Here is an 18,305-nt window from a genome sequence, read left to right as displayed (position 1 = left end):
GCGCAGTACAAAAATAATCACTCAACTCTGCAAACATCGGCTTTGTGTCCACCTTTGAATCAGGCCCTCAGTGATGTCACGCTTCATGCATCAGTGATGTCACTATTGATGTCTCAGTTATATAACTGTTATTGGCTGAATTATGTCATTGTTCATGCATCAGTGATGTCACTTTTCATATCTCAGTAATATCACTGTTCTTACCTCAGTGTTGTCATTGTTGGTGTCTCAGTGATATCACAGTTCTCAGACATGAGACCACGCCTCCTTTCACATGCGAGAGGTCTTTATGTGCCGAACCAGGTGTCACCACCCATTGTGACATCTCTGACTGACCGAGTGATCTCGCAGTAGATGATCTTCACATGCACATGCCCCCCCTCCCTCTGCCGTTATTCATCGTTTCCGGCATCAGCAAGTGTGTGTGCACTCGCCGATGCCAGCACCCCCCGCCAAATCCGGCGCTGACTAAGTCGGCTCATACACACATCATCTAGTGTGTCTGGGCCTTTAGTTTGAATAAAGATACAAAGTCAATAACTAGGTTCTGCCATTTATAAATTTTGTTAATTGAGAGAAAAGTAAACAAAACTCAAAGGAAACAGCTGCTATTTACCTTCAGAGAGAATAAAAATCTTTGTTACCCAATAAAAGTCAATATGATTAATTCCCTGGATCAATCACCGCAGCAGTGTAATTAGTTAGTAATAGTTACCTATACCATTCCATGTGGGAAAAGTATCCAATCTATTAATAAATCAATTTAGCTAATTTGCCATTACCACCTTCCTGTGTGGAGCATTTCACGGCCTGGCCACCCCACTATAAAACACTTCTGTCTGTGTTACTGGTGAATGTATTTCTTCCTGAAGCAGTGGATGCCTCTTTGCATTTTTGCAGCTGAAACATTCAATACAAAATGAGTTATCTTCTCTGCAGATGCTGCAAAGGCGTCTACATGGTGGAATTACTTCTTAGGAGTAACATTTAGAAAATTACAATTTAGACCTCATTCTATTTTCCAATCCTTCAGCTCAGGTGAAGGTAAATTGTATTTTAACACAATCCTTTACAATAATAAATGAACGTGTCCAGCGTCCCTCTTTTAATGTATGGACAACTGCCCAGTGCCACTCCTCCAGTGTCTGCGTTGCTGTTGGAAGAGGTGTGATATTGTGGAAAAGGTGACATCACAGTGACTATCTTCTCACACATTACTACAGTAAGACTACACCGTAGATCAAAATGAGCTGCACCCAGTGGCGTAACTTCATCCCAGGTGCCCAGAGGCAAGATAAATGTTGGTGCCCCCCCCCCCAAAAAAAAAAAATGAACCAGCACCTATGCCAGCCCCAGCTGCCGTCTCCCCCCTATGCAGTTCCCTCAGTAGTGGTCCACCTGTGCAGTGCCCTCTGTAGAGGTCCCCCTATGTAGTTACCGCCTGTGTAATGCCCCCAGTAATGGTCCCCCTATGCAGCACCTCCAGTAGTTGTGCCCCTATGTAATGCCCTTGTAGTGCCCCCAGTAGTAATGCTCCCTGCAGTGCCCCAGTAGTAATGCCCCTTGAAGTGCCCCCAGTAGTAAGGGCCCCTGTAGTGCCCCCAGTTGTAGTGCACCCAGTAGTAAGGCCCCTGTAGTGCCCCCAGTAGTAAGCCCCTGTAGTGACCCCAGTAGTAAGCCCCAGTAGTGCCCCCAGTAATGCTCCCTGTAGTAAGCCCCAGTACTGCCCCTTGTAGTGATATATTATAAATGCGACTGGTTAAAAAAAACTGATGACATCACGATGGCTGACTTCAGAGAAAATGGGTGAAGATCACTGATGACATTAAAATTGGTGACATCGCTGACAACCGCAAACTATGTGAAACCATTAATGACATCACAGATGACATTTACCAAAATTCCATAACTGTTCATAATAAGTGACACACAGCATAATGGACGCAATATAATTAATGAAGTACCTAATGCTCAGTACCATTACAAATTTTATAGTTGAATTTTAGTAATAGGTCCAATATGTATTTAACTACAATATCATGGTCTGGACATGTTGGATCATATAGTACCAAAGTGCACTACAGAATGCAAAAGCTGCACCAGCTCTATAGTATGTTTTAGGGAAGTAGAAACCTTTATGTCGTCCTTACAGATTTATTTCAAATGTACTTGTTAAACTTCCTAAACATTGCATGGCTTACTGATATGTAATGATATATTGGTGGTTATTATGGCACAGTGTATAATTGCTTATTTGCTTCCCCTGTACTGGATTTTACAATTGTGTGCCCCAATGGAGTCTTTTGAGATGAGGCATTGTTTTGATGTTTTCTGACAATAACTGAAATTAGGTTTTCTGATGTGCACAAGTCATTAAAAGTTAATAAAATGAGCCCCTAAGACCCTAAACATTTTCTTCCCCCTCTAGACTTCCCTACATTGACTAGGCATCAAATTAAATGAATGCGCCATATAGTTATTGCTACAACATGTCAGTTGGCGGCAGGCTGAAAACAATCTACTCCTCCATCTATGCAGTGTATTTTATCCTGAATATGGTATATCTACTGAATGCAATATATGATTAGCATTATTAATCGCTCTCCTAAATCATTTGACAAAATATGGAGCCCTTGGTTAGCCTCCCAGAACGCCCCTTCTCTTTTTGCCTTATAATAGCCAACCATATCTATTAACTTTTTTATGGTTCTATCATTAGGATCCACCCCAGAGGTTTTTCTTTTCCCTTTTTTGTTTCTTCTTACTTGCTCTTATCTTTTCTTCTGTCTTTTTATTACAGTTATAATACAAAATTGAACGCTAGAATATCCGTTCTGTTTGTGATTTTTATAATCGAAGTTTTTTCTGTTGGCTTGGTCTCTATTTACTGATCTACTCATTTAAATTTACTTTAAAAAAAAGGTTATTAAAATTAGATATAAAAGGCACAGATACCACATCGTTTTACCCATACAAAAGGCTTTTAAGTTTAACTTCACATAAGATAGTGTATAAAGTAAAAAAAAATGCCTATTGAGTAAAGGTACGCCATCGGTGATAGCAGAAGAAACGCCATTTTAAAAATGGTTTACCATCTAAATAAAGCATTTGTTTCACAGGGCATTAATATCACAATATTATTAAATTTGATTTAAACATAATTTTTTTTTGCAGCTGGCTATCCAACTGCTGTGCATGTACTGCCGTTCTGTATAGCCAAGGCAGCTGAGTATCACTCTGTGCCTCGGAAACATTATATTTATAAAATAATACGATAGAACGTTTTCTATCGCTGTGATCTAGTGGAAACAGAAAACTGTCCCTACCACCTATTGTTAATAAATTTACCTGGGCAGTAAGTGCGTTTCCGGCATCAGCAAGTGTGTGCACTCGCCGATGCCAGCACCCCCCGTCAAATCCGGCGCTGACTAAGTCGGCTCATACACACATCATCTAGTGTGTCTGGGCCTTTAGTTTGAATAAAGATACAAAGTCAATAACTAGGTTCTGCCATTTATAAATTTTGTTAATTGAGAGAAAAGTAAACAAAACTCAAAGGAAACAGCTGCTATTTACCTTCAGAGAGAATAAAAATCTTTGTTACCCAATAAATGTCAATATGATTAATTCCATGGATCAATACCCACAGCAGTGTAATTAGTTAGTAATGGTTACCTATACCATTCCATGTGGGAAAAGTATCCAATCTATTAATAAATCAATTTAGCTAATTTGCCATTACCACCTTCCTGTGTGGAGCATTTCACGGCCTGGCCAAGCCCACTATAAAACACTTCTGTCTGTGTTACTGGTGAATGTATTTCTTCCTGAAGCAGTGGATGCCTCTTTGCATTTTTGCAGCTGAAACATTCAATAAAAAATGAGTTATCTTCTCTGCAGATGCTGCAAAGGCGTCTACATGGTGGAATTACTTCTTAGGAGTAACATTTAGAAAATTACAAATTAGACCTCATTCTATTTTCCAATCCTTCAGCTCAGGCGAAGGTAAATTGTATTTTAACACAACCCTTTACAATAATAAATGAACGTGTCCAGCGTCCCTCTTTTAATATATGGACAGCTGCCCAGTGCCACTCCTCCAGTGTCTGCGTTGCTGTTGGAAGAGGTGTGATATTGTGGAAAAGGTGACATCACAGTGACTATCTTCTCACACATTATTACAGTAAGACTACACCGTAGATCAAAATGAGCTGCACAAAGTGGCGTAACTTCATCCCAGGTGTCCGGAGGCAAGATAAATGTTGGTGCCCCCCCCCCCAAAAAAAAAAAAATTAACCCCCCCAGCACCTATGCCACCCCCAGCTGCCATCTCCCCCCTATGCAGTTCCCTCAGTAGTGGTCCCCCTGTGCAGTGCACTCTGTAGAGGTCCCCCTATGCAGTGCCCGCCTATGTAGTGCCCCCAGTAATGGTGCCCCTATGCAGCACCTCCAGTAGTTGTACCCCTATGTAATGCCCTTGTAGTGCCCCCAGTAGTAATGCTCCCTGCAGTGCCCCAGTAGTAATGCCCCTTGAAGTGCCCCCAGTAGTAAGGGCCCCTGTAGTGCCCCCAGTTGTAGTGCACCCAGTAGTAAGGCCCCTGTAGTGCCCCCAGTAGTAAGCCCCTGTAGTGACCCCAGTAGTAAGCCCCAGTAGTGCCCCCAGTAATGCTCCCTGTAGTAAGCCCCAGTACTGCCCCTTGTAGTGATATATTATAAATGCGACTGGTTAAAAAAAACTGATGACATCACGATGGCTGACTTCAGAGAAAATGGGTGAAGATCACTGATGACATTAAAATTGGTGACATCGCTGACAACCGCAAACTATGTGAAACCATTAATGACATCACAGATGACATTTACCAAAATTCCATAACTGTTCATAATAAGTGACACACAGCATAATGGACGCAATATAATTAATGAAGTACCTAATGCTCAGTACCATTACAAATTTTATAGTTGAATTTTAGTAATAGGTCCAATATGTATTTAACTACAATATCATGGTCTGGACATGTTGGATCATATAGTACCAAAGTGCACTACAGAATGCAAAAGCTGCACCAGCTCTATAGTATGTTTTAGGGAAGTAGAAACCTTTATGTCGTCCTTACAGATTTATTTCAAATGTACTTGTTAAACTTCCTAAACATTGCATGGCTTACTGATATGTAATGATATATTGGTGGTTATTATGGCACAGTGTATAATTGCTTATTTGCTTCCCCTGTACTGGATTTTACAATTGTGTGCCCCAATGGAGTCTTTTGAGATGAGGCATTGTTTTGATGTTTTCTGACAATAACTGAAATTAGGTTTTCTGATGTGCACAAGTCATTAAAAGTTAATAAAATGAGCCCCTAAGACCCTAAACATTTTCTTCCCCCTCTAGACTTCCCTACATTGACTAGGCATCAAATTAAATGAATGCGCCATATAGTTATTGCTACAACATGTCAGTTGGCGGCAGGCTGAAAACAATCTACTCCTCCATCTATGCAGTGTATTTTATCCTGAATATGGTATATCTACTGAATGCAATATATGATTAGCATTATTAATCGCTCTCCTAAATCATTTGACAAAATATGGAGCCCTTGGTTAGCCTCCCAGAACGCCCCTTCTCTTTTTGCCTTATAATAGACAACCATATCTATTAACTTTTTTATGGTTCTATCATTAGGATCCACCCCAGAGGTTTTTCTTTTCCCTTTTTTGTTTCTTCTTACTTGCTCTTATCTTTTCTTCTGTCTTTTTATTACAGTTATAATACAAAATTGAACGCTAGAATATCCGTTCTGTTTGTGATTTTTATAATCGAAGTTTTTTCTGTTGGCTTGGTCTCTATTTACTGATCTACTCATTTAAATTTACTTTAAAAAAAAGGTTATTAAAATTAGATATAAAAGGCACAGATACCACATCGTTTTACCCATACAAAAGGCTTTTAAGTTTAACTTCACATAAGATAGTGTATAAAGTAAAAAAAAATGCCTATTGAGTAAAGGTACGCCATCGGTGATAGCAGAAGAAACGCCATTTTAAAAATGGTTTACCATCTAAATAAAGCATTTGTTTCACAGGGCATTAATATCACAATATTATTAAATTTGATTTAAACATCATTTTTTTTTGCAGCTGGCTATCCAACTGCTGTGCATGTACTGCCGTTCTGTATAGCCAAGGCAGCTGAGTATCACTCTGTGCCTCGGAAACATTATATTTATAAAATAATACGATAGAACGTTTTCTATCGCTGTGATCTAGTGGAAACAGAAAACTGTCCCTACCACCTATTGTTAATAAATTTACCTGGGCAGTAAGTGCGTTTCCGGCATCAGCAAGTGTGTGCACTCGCCGATGCCAGCACCCCCCGTCAAATCCGGCGCTGACTAAGTCGGCTCATACACACATCATCTAGTGTGTCTGGGCCTTTAGTTTGAATAAAGATACAAAGTCAATAACTAGGTTCTGCCATTTATAAATTTTGTTAATTGAGAGAAAAGTAAACAAAACTCAAAGGAAACAGCTGCTATTTACCTTCAGAGAGAATAAAAATCTTTGTTACCCAATAAATGTCAATATGATTAATTCCATGGATCAATACCCACAGCAGTGTAATTAGTTAGTAATAGTTACCTATACCATTCCATGTGGGAAAAGTATCCAATCTATTAATAAATCAATTTAGCTAATTTGCCATTACCACCTTCCTGTGTGGAGCATTTCACGGCCTGGCCAAGCCCACTATAAAACACTTCTGTCTGTGTTACTGGTGAATGTATTTCTTCCTGAAGCAGTGGATGCCTCTTTGCATTTTTGCAGCTGAAACATTCAATAAAAAATGAGTTATCTTCTCTGCAGATGCTGCAAAGGCGTCTACATGGTGGAATTACTTCTTAGGAGTAACATTTAGAAAATTACAAATTAGACCTCATTCTATTTTCCAATCCTTCAGCTCAGGCGAAGGTAAATTGTATTTTAACACAACCCTTTACAATAATAAATGAACGTGTCCAGCGTCCCTCTTTTAATATATGGACAGCTGCCCAGTGCCACTCCTCCAGTGTCTGCGTTGCTGTTGGAAGAGGTGTGATATTGTGGAAAAGGTGACATCACAGTGACTATCTTCTCACACATTATTACAGTAAGACTACACCGTAGATCAAAATGAGCTGCACAAAGTGGCGTAACTTCATCCCAGGTGTCCGGAGGCAAGATAAATGTTGGTGCCCCCCCCCCAAAAAAAAAAAATTAACCCCCCCAGCACCTATGCCACCCCCAGCTGCCATCTCCCCCCTATGCAGTTCCCTCAGTAGTGGTCCCCCTGTGCAGTGCACTCTGTAGAGGTCCCCCTATGCAGTGCCCGCCTATGTAGTGCCCCCAGTAATGGTGCCCCTATGCAGCACCTCCAGTAGTTGTACCCCTATGTAATGCCCTTGTAGTGCCCCCAGTAGTAATGCTCTCTGCAGTGCCCCAGTAGTAATGCCCCTTGAAGTGCCCCCAGTAGTAAGGGCCCCTGTAGTGCCCCCAGTTGTAGTGCCCCCAGTAGTAAGGCCCCTGTAGTGCCCCCAGTAGTAAGCCCCCTGTAATGCCCCCAGTAGTAAGTCCACTGTAGTGCCCCAAGTAGTAAGCCCCTGTAGTGACCCGAGTAGTGCCCCCAGTAATGCTCCCTGTAGTAAGCCCCAGTACTGCCCCCTGTAATGCCAGTAATGTCCCCTGTAGTGCCAGTAATGCCCCCCAGTAGTGCCCCTGTAGTAATGCCCCCTTGTAGTAAGCCCCAGTATTGCCCCCCAGTAATGCCCCCTGTAGTAAGCCCCAGTAGTGCCCCCTGTAGTAAGCCCCAGTAGTGCCCCCTGTAGTAAGCCCTAGTAGTGCCCCCAGTAATGCCCCCTGTAGTAAGCCCCAGTAGTGCCCCCTCTAGTAAGCCCCAGTAGTGCCCCCTGTAGTAAGCCCCAGTAGTGCCCCCTGTAGTAAGCCCCAGTAATGCCCCCTGTAGTGAGCAAAAAAAAAACAATACTTACCTTGAACCCCGCTCCAGTGCTGCTGCCCGCTCCTCGGAACTATGGGAGTGACATCATGACGTCACTCCCATAGTGCATTGCGGGACCCAGGGGTGACCCAGGGGTGAGCTCTGGCTGCCGCTGGCGCCAGGGGGGGGGAAGAGAAGGAGCCGGGCGCCCGCGGGTAACACACTCAGCGGGCGCCAGGCATATGGAGGGTACAGGATGTGTGACTGCACCGCCCGTAGTTATGCCAATGGAGGAACGGCGCTCCTTCTCCATACAGTGCCCCGAACGGCCGGGGGACAATGGAGCCAGGCGGCAAATTACTCCATTGTCTCCGGGCGTTCCGCCACTGGCTGCACCGATATCATAAATGATGACTCCATATCAGATAACTTAGCTATCAGTAACACTACTGAGATGACATCACCGATTAGATGAAATAGGTGACATCACAAAAAAGGACATCTGTAATTACATTACATGGCAAGGGGAGACATCATAGATGACATGAGGGCACTTGTTGGTCCCACTAATGACATACAGTAATGGTCACCTAACTGTCGACATTAACATAAATAAAATCACAGTGAAGGAATTAAAATATAATCAGCACTGATGAATTCCCAATGAATGGCAGTAAAATGGGTGACATTGACATTAACATAGATTACTTGACACTGGATGATATGAATAGCATCACTAACATCTCACTAAGGGCTCTATTTATTAACATTATTTTTACTAAACTAAAGTGAAAATAAGGTGTTTTCACACCCTTTTCACATTATTTTAGTATCATATAAATTTACTAAAGGGCAATTGAAGTAGAATTAGTAAAATTCTACTCCAAACCCTACCCCGGGGGTGGAGGTTAGGCGAGGCGGTCGGCGCATGCGCAGCACCTTTGTCACTGTATTTTTTCTGAAAATACAGTGAAAAGATTGTGGAGGGGAATCGCAGGGACAGTGCTAAATCGCAAGCTCTGTCCCTGCATGGGATTTTTGATAAATTCCTGTTATATGGCCTAAATTCACAATACGAATTTAGGCGAAAATATCACACTACAATCTGCATTTCAAATGCGGATTGTAGTAAATAGAGCCCTAAGTGCTACAGTTGACTTGCCCAACAATGTGTATAATGCTGACATCACAAATGATGACATCAAGTAGGTTACATGACTGGTGATATATTATAAATGCGACTGATTTAAAAAAACTGATGACATCACGATGGCTGACTTCAGAGAAAATGGGTGAAGATCACTGATGACATTAAAATTGGTGACATCGCTGACAACCGCAAACTATGTGAAACCATTAATGACATCACAGATGACATTCACCAAAATTCCATAACTGTTCATAATAAGTGATAGCACAATGGACACAATATAATTAATAAACTACCTAATGCTCAGTACCATTTCAAAGTTTATAGTTGAATTTTAGTAATAGGTACAATATGTATTTAACTACAATATCATAGTCAGGACATGTTGGATCATATAGTACCAAAGTGCTCTACAGTACGCAAAAGCTGCACCAGCTCTATAGTATGTTTTAGGGAAGTAGAAACCTTTATGTCCTCCTTACAGATTTATTTCATATGAACTTGTTAAACAACCTAAACATTGCATGGCTTACTGATATGTAATGATGTAGTGCAGATACTGTGCAGTGTATTTTATCCTGAATATGGTATATCTACTGAATGAAATATATGATTAGCATTATTAATCGCTCTTCTAAATCATTTGACAAAATATGGAACCCTTGGTTAGCCTCTCAGAACGCCCCTTCTCTTTTTGCCTTATAATAGCCAACCATATCTAGTAACTTTTTTATGGTTCTATCATTAGGATCCACCCCAGAGGTTTTTCTTTTCCCTTTTTTGTTTCTTCTTACTTGCTCTTATCTTTTCTTCTGTCTTTTTATTAGCGTTATAATACAAAATTGAATGCTAGAATACAGTACCTGTTCTGTTTGTGATTTTTATTATTGAGTTTTTTCTGTTGGCTTGGTCTCTATTTACTGATCTACTCATTTAAATTTACTTTAAAAAAGGTTATTAAAATTAGATATAAAAGGCACAGATGCCACATAATTGTCCCCATACAAAAGGCTTTTAATTTTAACTTCACATAAGATAGTGTATAAAGTAAAAAAAATGCCTATTGAGTAAAGGTACGCCATCGGTGATAGCAGAAGAAACGCCATTTTAAAAATGGTTTACCATCTAAATAAAGCATTTGTTTCACAGGGCATTAATAGAACAATATTATTAAATTTGATTTTAGATTTGTTTTCGATTGAACATAATTTTTTTTTGCAGCTGGCTGTCCAACTGCTGTGCATGTACTGCCGTTCTGTATAGCCAAGGCAGCTGAGTATCACTCTGCACCTCGGAAACATTATATTTATAAAATAATACGATAGAAGGTTTTCTATCGCTGTGATCTAGTGGCAACAGAAAACTATCCCTACCACCTATTATTAACAAATTTACCTGGGCAGTAAGTGCACAAGATGTTCCAAGCCATCTCTAAGGCACTAATATATGATATGATTCATCAATATATTTAATGTTGCAAAATACACGTCACCATTATCTGATGAGTTATAAGATAATCTTTCCCAAAACGTAAAAAAAAAATATATATATATATTTATATATATATATATTTTTTTTTTTTGGTGGAAAGAAATATCATAAAATTAAAAATCTACATTTTCATTATCTGCACTCTAACGATGCCCGGATTGTAGTGCCTGCAATAGTACAGTACAGGAGATCCTCTGTCCTACTCCTAGTTGCCCAATTGAATGAGGCATCATTGTTGAGGAATATTGAGGAATATTGTTAATGTCTCTAGTCCATAAACACCCCATTCAAACATTCTCTATAATATTCTTTTTTATTATTATCATTATACAAAATACACATCAATGATTTTGAAAATCCACCTAGCAATATACTTTTGCATTGTCATGTTTTTTTTATTGTACACAGCTGGTGCACTTTTTTTCTTTTTACCACATGCAGACTTTGCTTTATTTTACTGCTGATGTTATTGTGCAGTGATAAATAGTCCCAGAGGTTGCCTTTCAGTTGACAATGAAATCTCCTACCCTATTAAGATTCTTCCCGTGTCTGGGCTGTTATTAGGGATGCTGTCCAAGCAGTGGAAAAGCAAAAATTCTTTGTTTCACTTAATGAGATATATTCTTGAAAAGCTATAGATGTTACAGTACCACCCTTCAGGGAGATGTCATGATACATAATATATAGAGCTTACTTTATATCGCATGTATGTACTTTATATATCATGTTAAGAAAAAAAAACAGACATTTTTTATTATTTCAAATCAGCCTAAAGCATTGTTTAAATTAAACATGAAATAGAAAATACATTTCGTAATCAAATGTTTTGTGTAACAGACATATTTTACCAAAGACGTTATAAAATTTAGCAAAATGAAAAAGTAAGTAAAAAGAAACCAACACACAGCAAATATATTGTGGCGGTTATAACTAAAGGGTCTATCAGTCATCATGAGAGAATTTACACAGATACAGATGTGTCCTCTTACATCTAGCGTCTATACGCCATACGGTGCAAGATGACCAGCGTGACCGAGTGCTCTAAAAGGTGTAGCGTACAATCTTGTTATTTTAGTTTTGTGTCGCATACACAGCGAAGCTCCTGATTTAGAGGTGGACACAGTGTCCATGTTAATCGGTCATTTGCTACTGCACAAGTCCTGGAAACCCCCACGGTGCATGCGTATCACTGAGTATATGCAGAGATCACTGTTCGTACGCGATGACTCCCATTTAAGCTGACAGCGGAAAGCCATTGGGCGTTCCTTGGAGGTAGCCTGAAGTGAACGCAAAAAAGGCTGTCATTGAATGTGACTGTATTCTCAAATGCAGAGCGGCAGCAACAGAGACCGTGATTGGGCAGCACAGACGGTGTAATGGTTAGCATTACTACCTCACAGCACCGAGGTCGTGGGTTCGATTCCCACCACAGCTCTAACTGTGCGGAGTTTGTATATTCTCCCTGTGCTTGAGTGGGTTTCCTTCGGGTACTCCGGTTTCCTCCCACACTCCAAAAATATACTGGTAGGATAATTGGCTCCAAACAAAAAAAAAATATCCATAGTGTGCATGTGTGTGCGCATGTGATAGGGAACATAGATTGTAAGCTCCACTGGGGCAGGGACTGATGTGAATGGCCAACTATTCTATGTAAAGCGCTGTGGAATATGTGTGCGCTATATAAATAACTGGTAATAATAATAATAATAATGATTAGAGAAAGTTCTGAAGTAGACACTGCCCCAGCCATAGTGCTTCGTAAGTGTCTGTGGTGGTCTGCTAATGGTGGAGTGTTTGAAAGTGGTCTCAGGGATTGCACTGTCCATCACACATGAGTACACAAAGGGAAAGCTGAATGTAATATTTGCGTATTACCGCAAGATGTATTAATGTCCAACTCTGTATCAGGCCCAAAGTTTAATAGAGATGCTGAATTCGGACTTTAACGGCACAGGAATTAGTTTTAAACACATAGAAAGTTGCAGATAAAGCACAATGGAACTTAGTGTGAGAAAAAAACGTGTCTGCTGCATTGTAGCTCTTCTAACACAGATTCAGAGTCGCACTCAGTTGTCCTAGATACCTGTTTTATACTTTTGAAACTCCAAGGAAATTGCTCATTTTGTGATAGATTGATGGCTTTTCATAGGCTTGGAACAAGTAAGAGATGGCTAAATGGTTTCCTGGAATGAATGGAGAGAAATGACGGGCTCCATTCCCAGGGCTGTTTGAGAGCTAGACAGACCCAGGTATTGGAGGGGGTGTGGTCATGTCCCCCCTCCCCCCCAAAAAAAGGAAACTATAATTGCGAGAATTGCAGGGTTGCGCTGTGTGGCCCAGAGCTGGTTACCTGTGGGAGTGGTATCCCCTGGTGCGTCCTCTCTATCTGGGGTCCCTGTTGCCGCTCATGTCACATAATCATCCCCAGCTCCCGGAGTGACAGGCTCCCAGCGATCAGCCAATCAAGTCCCTGGCCGCTGCAGGGGGACAATGTAAATATTCTCCTCAGCAGTTGATCCTGGCCCTCGCTGAGACCCTCCAACAATCTTCTGCCCTTACAATTAGACAGCAGCTGATTAGCAGCTGCAATTTATAAACAAAGTGGTGGAACATCCGTGTTTATCTCGTTATCTGTGGAATTGGGAAGCCTATGCAGAGAGAGAAAAGTTAAAGATCTATTGAGTATAATGTAAGTAAGACCAACTTGGCTGCAGCCTTTGTGTATGTGATTTGGTCAATAGGTCCTCCACAAAGCGAAAGGAACTTATTGTTAGTAAGTGCCAGAACGACCATTATGTACTTTGATGTTGTACGATAAAATTTTTGCCTAATAAAACTAGCTAGGTTGCTGCTAATGTTAAACAAAGATCCACCATCTGCCCCATAGGATGTAATCTGCTACCTGTTTCTATAATGGTATACAATGCATATATATATATATATATATATATATATATATATATACATACAGTATATATAAATATATATATATATATATATATATATATATATATATAGCTGATGTACCTGGTTTCACCCGGGCAGACCTTAGATATTTACTATTTCCATTTCCATCTCACCACTCCTTCACCTCCCTCACCTGTGTACTAACACATTCCACTTACTCACCTCTGTAGTAACACGTTATCCTTGCTCACCTCTGTAGTAACACATTTCTCTCCCTCGTCCGTGTTGTAACACATTTGACATTCCCCTCCCTCACCTGTGTACAAATACAATCCCTTCCTCACACCTGTAGTAATACATTACCCTCACTCACCCCTGTAGTAACTTATTCCCTTTTCTCACCCCTGTGGTATCTATCTATTTATCTATCTTATCGATCTAATCTATCTATCTATCTATCTATCTATCTATCTATCTATCTATCTATCATATTCTATCATATATATATTTCCACAATACCAAAAGTTAAATAACATTATAAATGCATAGGGCTCAATTACCATAAAAATGGATTACAAAACACGTAAACCTCTAATGTGAGATTTAAATATGTTTAGGTATACTTTTCATGCATTCCATTGTTACCAATGCAATCTACACGCAGTGGCCTTAACGTATAAGAAATAGTATACATTACCAGCTTGACTTTTGTCCTATTTTCGATACACTTTTAATCCCTTTTTTAATATTGAAAAAAGTAAAAAAGCACATTAATAGTAGATAGTTGTAAGGAGCATAATCATAAATATTTAGAAAATGTTGCTGACATTTGATTAGAAACAGAATTATATTGAATTTATAATACATTGTATCACTTTCATGAGATGAATATACCATGTATAATTTTGCAATTCAAAATTCAAATGAATGCATCAATTTCTCTTCTGCAACTGTTGTTTTGTTCAACTTTCTGATATTTATTTGAAATATTTAAAAAAAAGCTGTACAACCACATACCTTGAAAATTTACTTGTTTACTAAAGGAAAAAAAAATTGCTTTGTATTTATTATTTAGTAAAATTGTTCTGAGAAGAACAAAATTCTACTCTGTTATTCAGTTATTTTGCAATTATTTATGTTTATACCCTTGTTCAGCACTGCAGACTCTTTGTGGTACCTTATACATAAAATATAATAATAATAATAATAATAATAATAATAATAATAATAATCACCTTTGGGAAATTGTTCCTATTGTATGAAATGTCACATAGCAGTGAAGCAAGCAGAATTATGTATTGAAACAATATTTATATTCCACCTATGTAACTTCCTTTTGTATAATTTACAGTTTAAATGCAAAAAAGGAACCAGTGAAACTAACTTGGCCTCATGGCTAAGTAATGTCACCACTTCCTAGTGATGCTCTATGGCATGCTTACCGACTTAAGGGGGCAGCCAGGTTGGTGTAGCAGGGGGTATGGCGGTGGCGTAAGTGGGTGGTGCGGGGGCATGGTTGTGCAATCACTTACTTTGCGGTCAAAATCACTTTAACAGATTTCTGTATTTTATTTATGTAATTAGTGGAACATTTTTTGTTATTGTGTTAGAATAAAGTAACTTTCTTTTAACTGTTTTTTTCTTAGATGTATAATTTTTAATATGCAGTTTATAAACTTTGAATGGTGGGCTATGTTGTTGTTTGTTCTAACTTTAATCTTCCTTCTATCACTTCATGTTTTTTTGTATCATTTCGTCTCTATTCTGTGACAAGTTCCTGCAATCCATTGTGTGTTTATGTTTAATTCAGTCTGCAGCATAACTATAGAGACAAACAGAGTCACTAACACTGTCACGGAAGCAGTTGCTGATCGTCATTGACAGCCTGGAGTCCCAGAGTTTGTATCAGGAAACAGTCCATCTAATGATGCTGGTACAGGCATCTTGCGATGTGTATGTCTCAGCATATAGTCTTACTACTCTGTTCTTCCATGCAGCTTTTTTAGCATAAATGATATTCAATATGCATCCATCTCAGCATCAGGTACAATGTGCCTAAGCTCCCCTTACAGCTGATGCTCTGCACACCCCTCTATTGACTTATAAAACAACATTACACTAAAGAACCAATTGTAAAACGCATAACAGACATCTACACAATAGACTTCCTGCCCCTAGTCAAGGGTCAGCAAAACACACATAGCATGAATACACCATTGCAGAGTTCCAGATGAGCATCACTATGAAACAAAGCCTAATTTTAACAGCTACAAATAATACAAGCACTACCATACATCATATTACACTTTTAGGAATTTAGGATTCAAAAATACAGTGCGATGAGTACCTTTGTATAATATTCTGCATTATTCCATATTATCAGATCTTCAACCAAAACCCAATAATATCTTAACTGGCTAAACAGAACAAATATATAGTCATTTAATTTATTTATAAATGCAGCACAATTCCCCATGTGAAAAGTATTTGGCATTTTGAACTCAATCTCAGGTTGCGCCACCTTCTGCAGCAGTAACTACAGCCTGACATTTCCTAGGTTTAGAAATGTAGAAGAAATCCGCACTGATCCTTATTAATTAATTTATTTCCTAAACCTATTCACCCTTCCTCCTAATAAATACTTCCGGTGTTATTATTCACTAATTTTATAAATGTTTAGCTCTTGCCATAAATCTTAGGAAAGAGACTTGAGGAAAATGGTGCTACCCTGCTCACAACTTTTTTCTTTTCCATAATTAGCCTGACATTTCCTGTCATTATTGATCAGTCCCACCCGGGGCTGTGCAGTAAATTGCAGCTCACTCCACTTTGCAGAACTGTTTTGTCTCAGTGGCATTTCAACATTTTAAGCATGAGCTGATTGTTTCATGTCCTGCCACAACATCTTAGCGAGCTTTATGTCTAGACTTTGACTGGGCTATTCCAAAGCTCTGTATTTCTACTGCTCCAACCATTCTGATGTAGCTTTGTTTGTGCTTTTCAGATAAAGAGGCTTATGTATGAAAAATTCTAGAAATGGGCTGATAAGTTTCATCTCTTATTACAGCAATAAGTGATGAAGTAATAGACTAATGCAGAGGTTCCCAAACTATTTTGAATCACGGCGCCCTAGACTAACAGAATTGTTTTCACGGCACCCTTAAGCCAAACGTTTGCTACTGAGAAATTCAGAAAAAAATGTAGTAAAGTAATAAAGTGCAGTAAACTGCTGACCTGTCATCCCTAGGTTCAGTTATGTGGTGTTGGACAGGTTTGAGCTTCTGTTTGTCTACATATTTACATTGTATTGACCATAAATAATATGATTTAGTGCTGGACCACCAACCTGAGGCACCCATGCAAGTGTCCTGAGGCACCCCAGGGTGCCACGGCGCACAGTTTTGGAACCACTGGACTAATGTATCATTAAACTCACGCCGAGACAGTGCCTCCTATAAAAGTCTACAGTTTAGCAATAGCTATCACTATACTTACAGAATCTGTCCCAGTCTCTTTACTGCTCACTCACGGCCATTAGAAAAACATTTATTGACAGGTGGGAGGAGAGGAGCATTCAGAAGATCCCTCTCCGGTTAGGTCAGAACCATCTTCAGATGGAGTGTGCTTTCACTGTTTGTTTAATTGTCCTGCTTTGCCATCCCCAAAACAATTGTGGGAGCAGCTGTACGGATATCTCCGATATTCCCTGCATTACAGTTCAGTATTTTTAATACCAGTGTTACAATACAAAGAATTTACAATGGCAATTTTTGCAGGGTTATAGCAATATTAAGTGTGTCTTTAATTCCTTAATATCTGTGATATGGTGGAAGCTTCTCTACAGAGACAGATGCAGCACAATTTAGTGGTCTTACAGGTAACAACACCTGGATAATTATTTTTTGTATGGGGTCATAGAAGGGTTTTATTTTTTACTTAAGTGCTGTCACTCTTTTTATTTCTGGTTTTTATATCCTATGACAATCTTTGGAGGACTGTGGCTCTGTACAATAGCATAAGTATGTGCATGCAACACTGACTAAAAGTCCTGTAGAATTTAAATAAGCTGTTACTGAATTCATGATTCTCTGCAGCTTCAGAGCAAGACATGGCTACTTTCAGACTTTCTGAATTGTTACTTTATTTACCATCTTGAATTCATGAAAACATATAGACTATTGCTATATAAACTATCATTTAATCTAGACTGCATATCAGCAGTTCTGTCACATTATAAATTCATGGAATCACTTAGTCTTGGGGACTCTAAAGGATCCCAGTGTCACCTTCTTCCATTTATGTCACAATAATCTATATGTGTATATAGTGCTACCGTCTACAATGCAGATAAATAGGCACGTTAGTTAAGATCTGTGGACGCTTGCTTGCAGCCATGACAAATGGCTCATTATAGTTCTGTCATTCAGGTTATTCATAGACACATCTGTGATAAATGTCTTGGTCAAAAGGTACAGCTCTATTTGTTGATTTGTTTCTTTACTAATTGTTGTTAGTTTGTTATTTTTCCACACACTGGTATTTAAATTGCTTACTACTAGTAAGTTTGCTTTACTATCAATGAAACTCTCCAGTGACAGTGCTCTGAAAAGTACAGTAACCTTAGTTTACATCATGTACTGTAGCATGTTTCCTGTGCTTCAGGCAGTAATACAGGGTTGGCCAGACTTTTGGTGATCTACTCTAGAGGCCAAAAATCTTTTCCGAGCTACCAGGTAGGAACATTTGTGCATACCATAGGAGCGCATCCAAAAAAAGGAGGTG

General features: G+C 39.3%; 1 protein-coding gene across 1 annotated transcript in view; it reads left to right on the top strand.

Moving 5' to 3' along the window:
• GABRA2 (gamma-aminobutyric acid type A receptor subunit alpha2) overlaps window positions 1–18,305 on the top strand; it is a 165,290-nt gene that overhangs the window by 105,411 nt on the left and 41,574 nt on the right. The window lies entirely within an intron of this gene.

The sequence above is a fragment of the Taudactylus pleione genome, unplaced genomic scaffold (assembly GCF_031769625.1).
Source record: "Taudactylus pleione unplaced genomic scaffold, aTauple2 ptg000519l, whole genome shotgun sequence".
Taxonomy (NCBI): Eukaryota; Metazoa; Chordata; class Amphibia; order Anura; family Myobatrachidae; genus Taudactylus; species Taudactylus pleione.
Note: the sequence above shows the minus strand (reverse complement) of the source record. Positions and strands in the feature narration are given on the sequence as shown.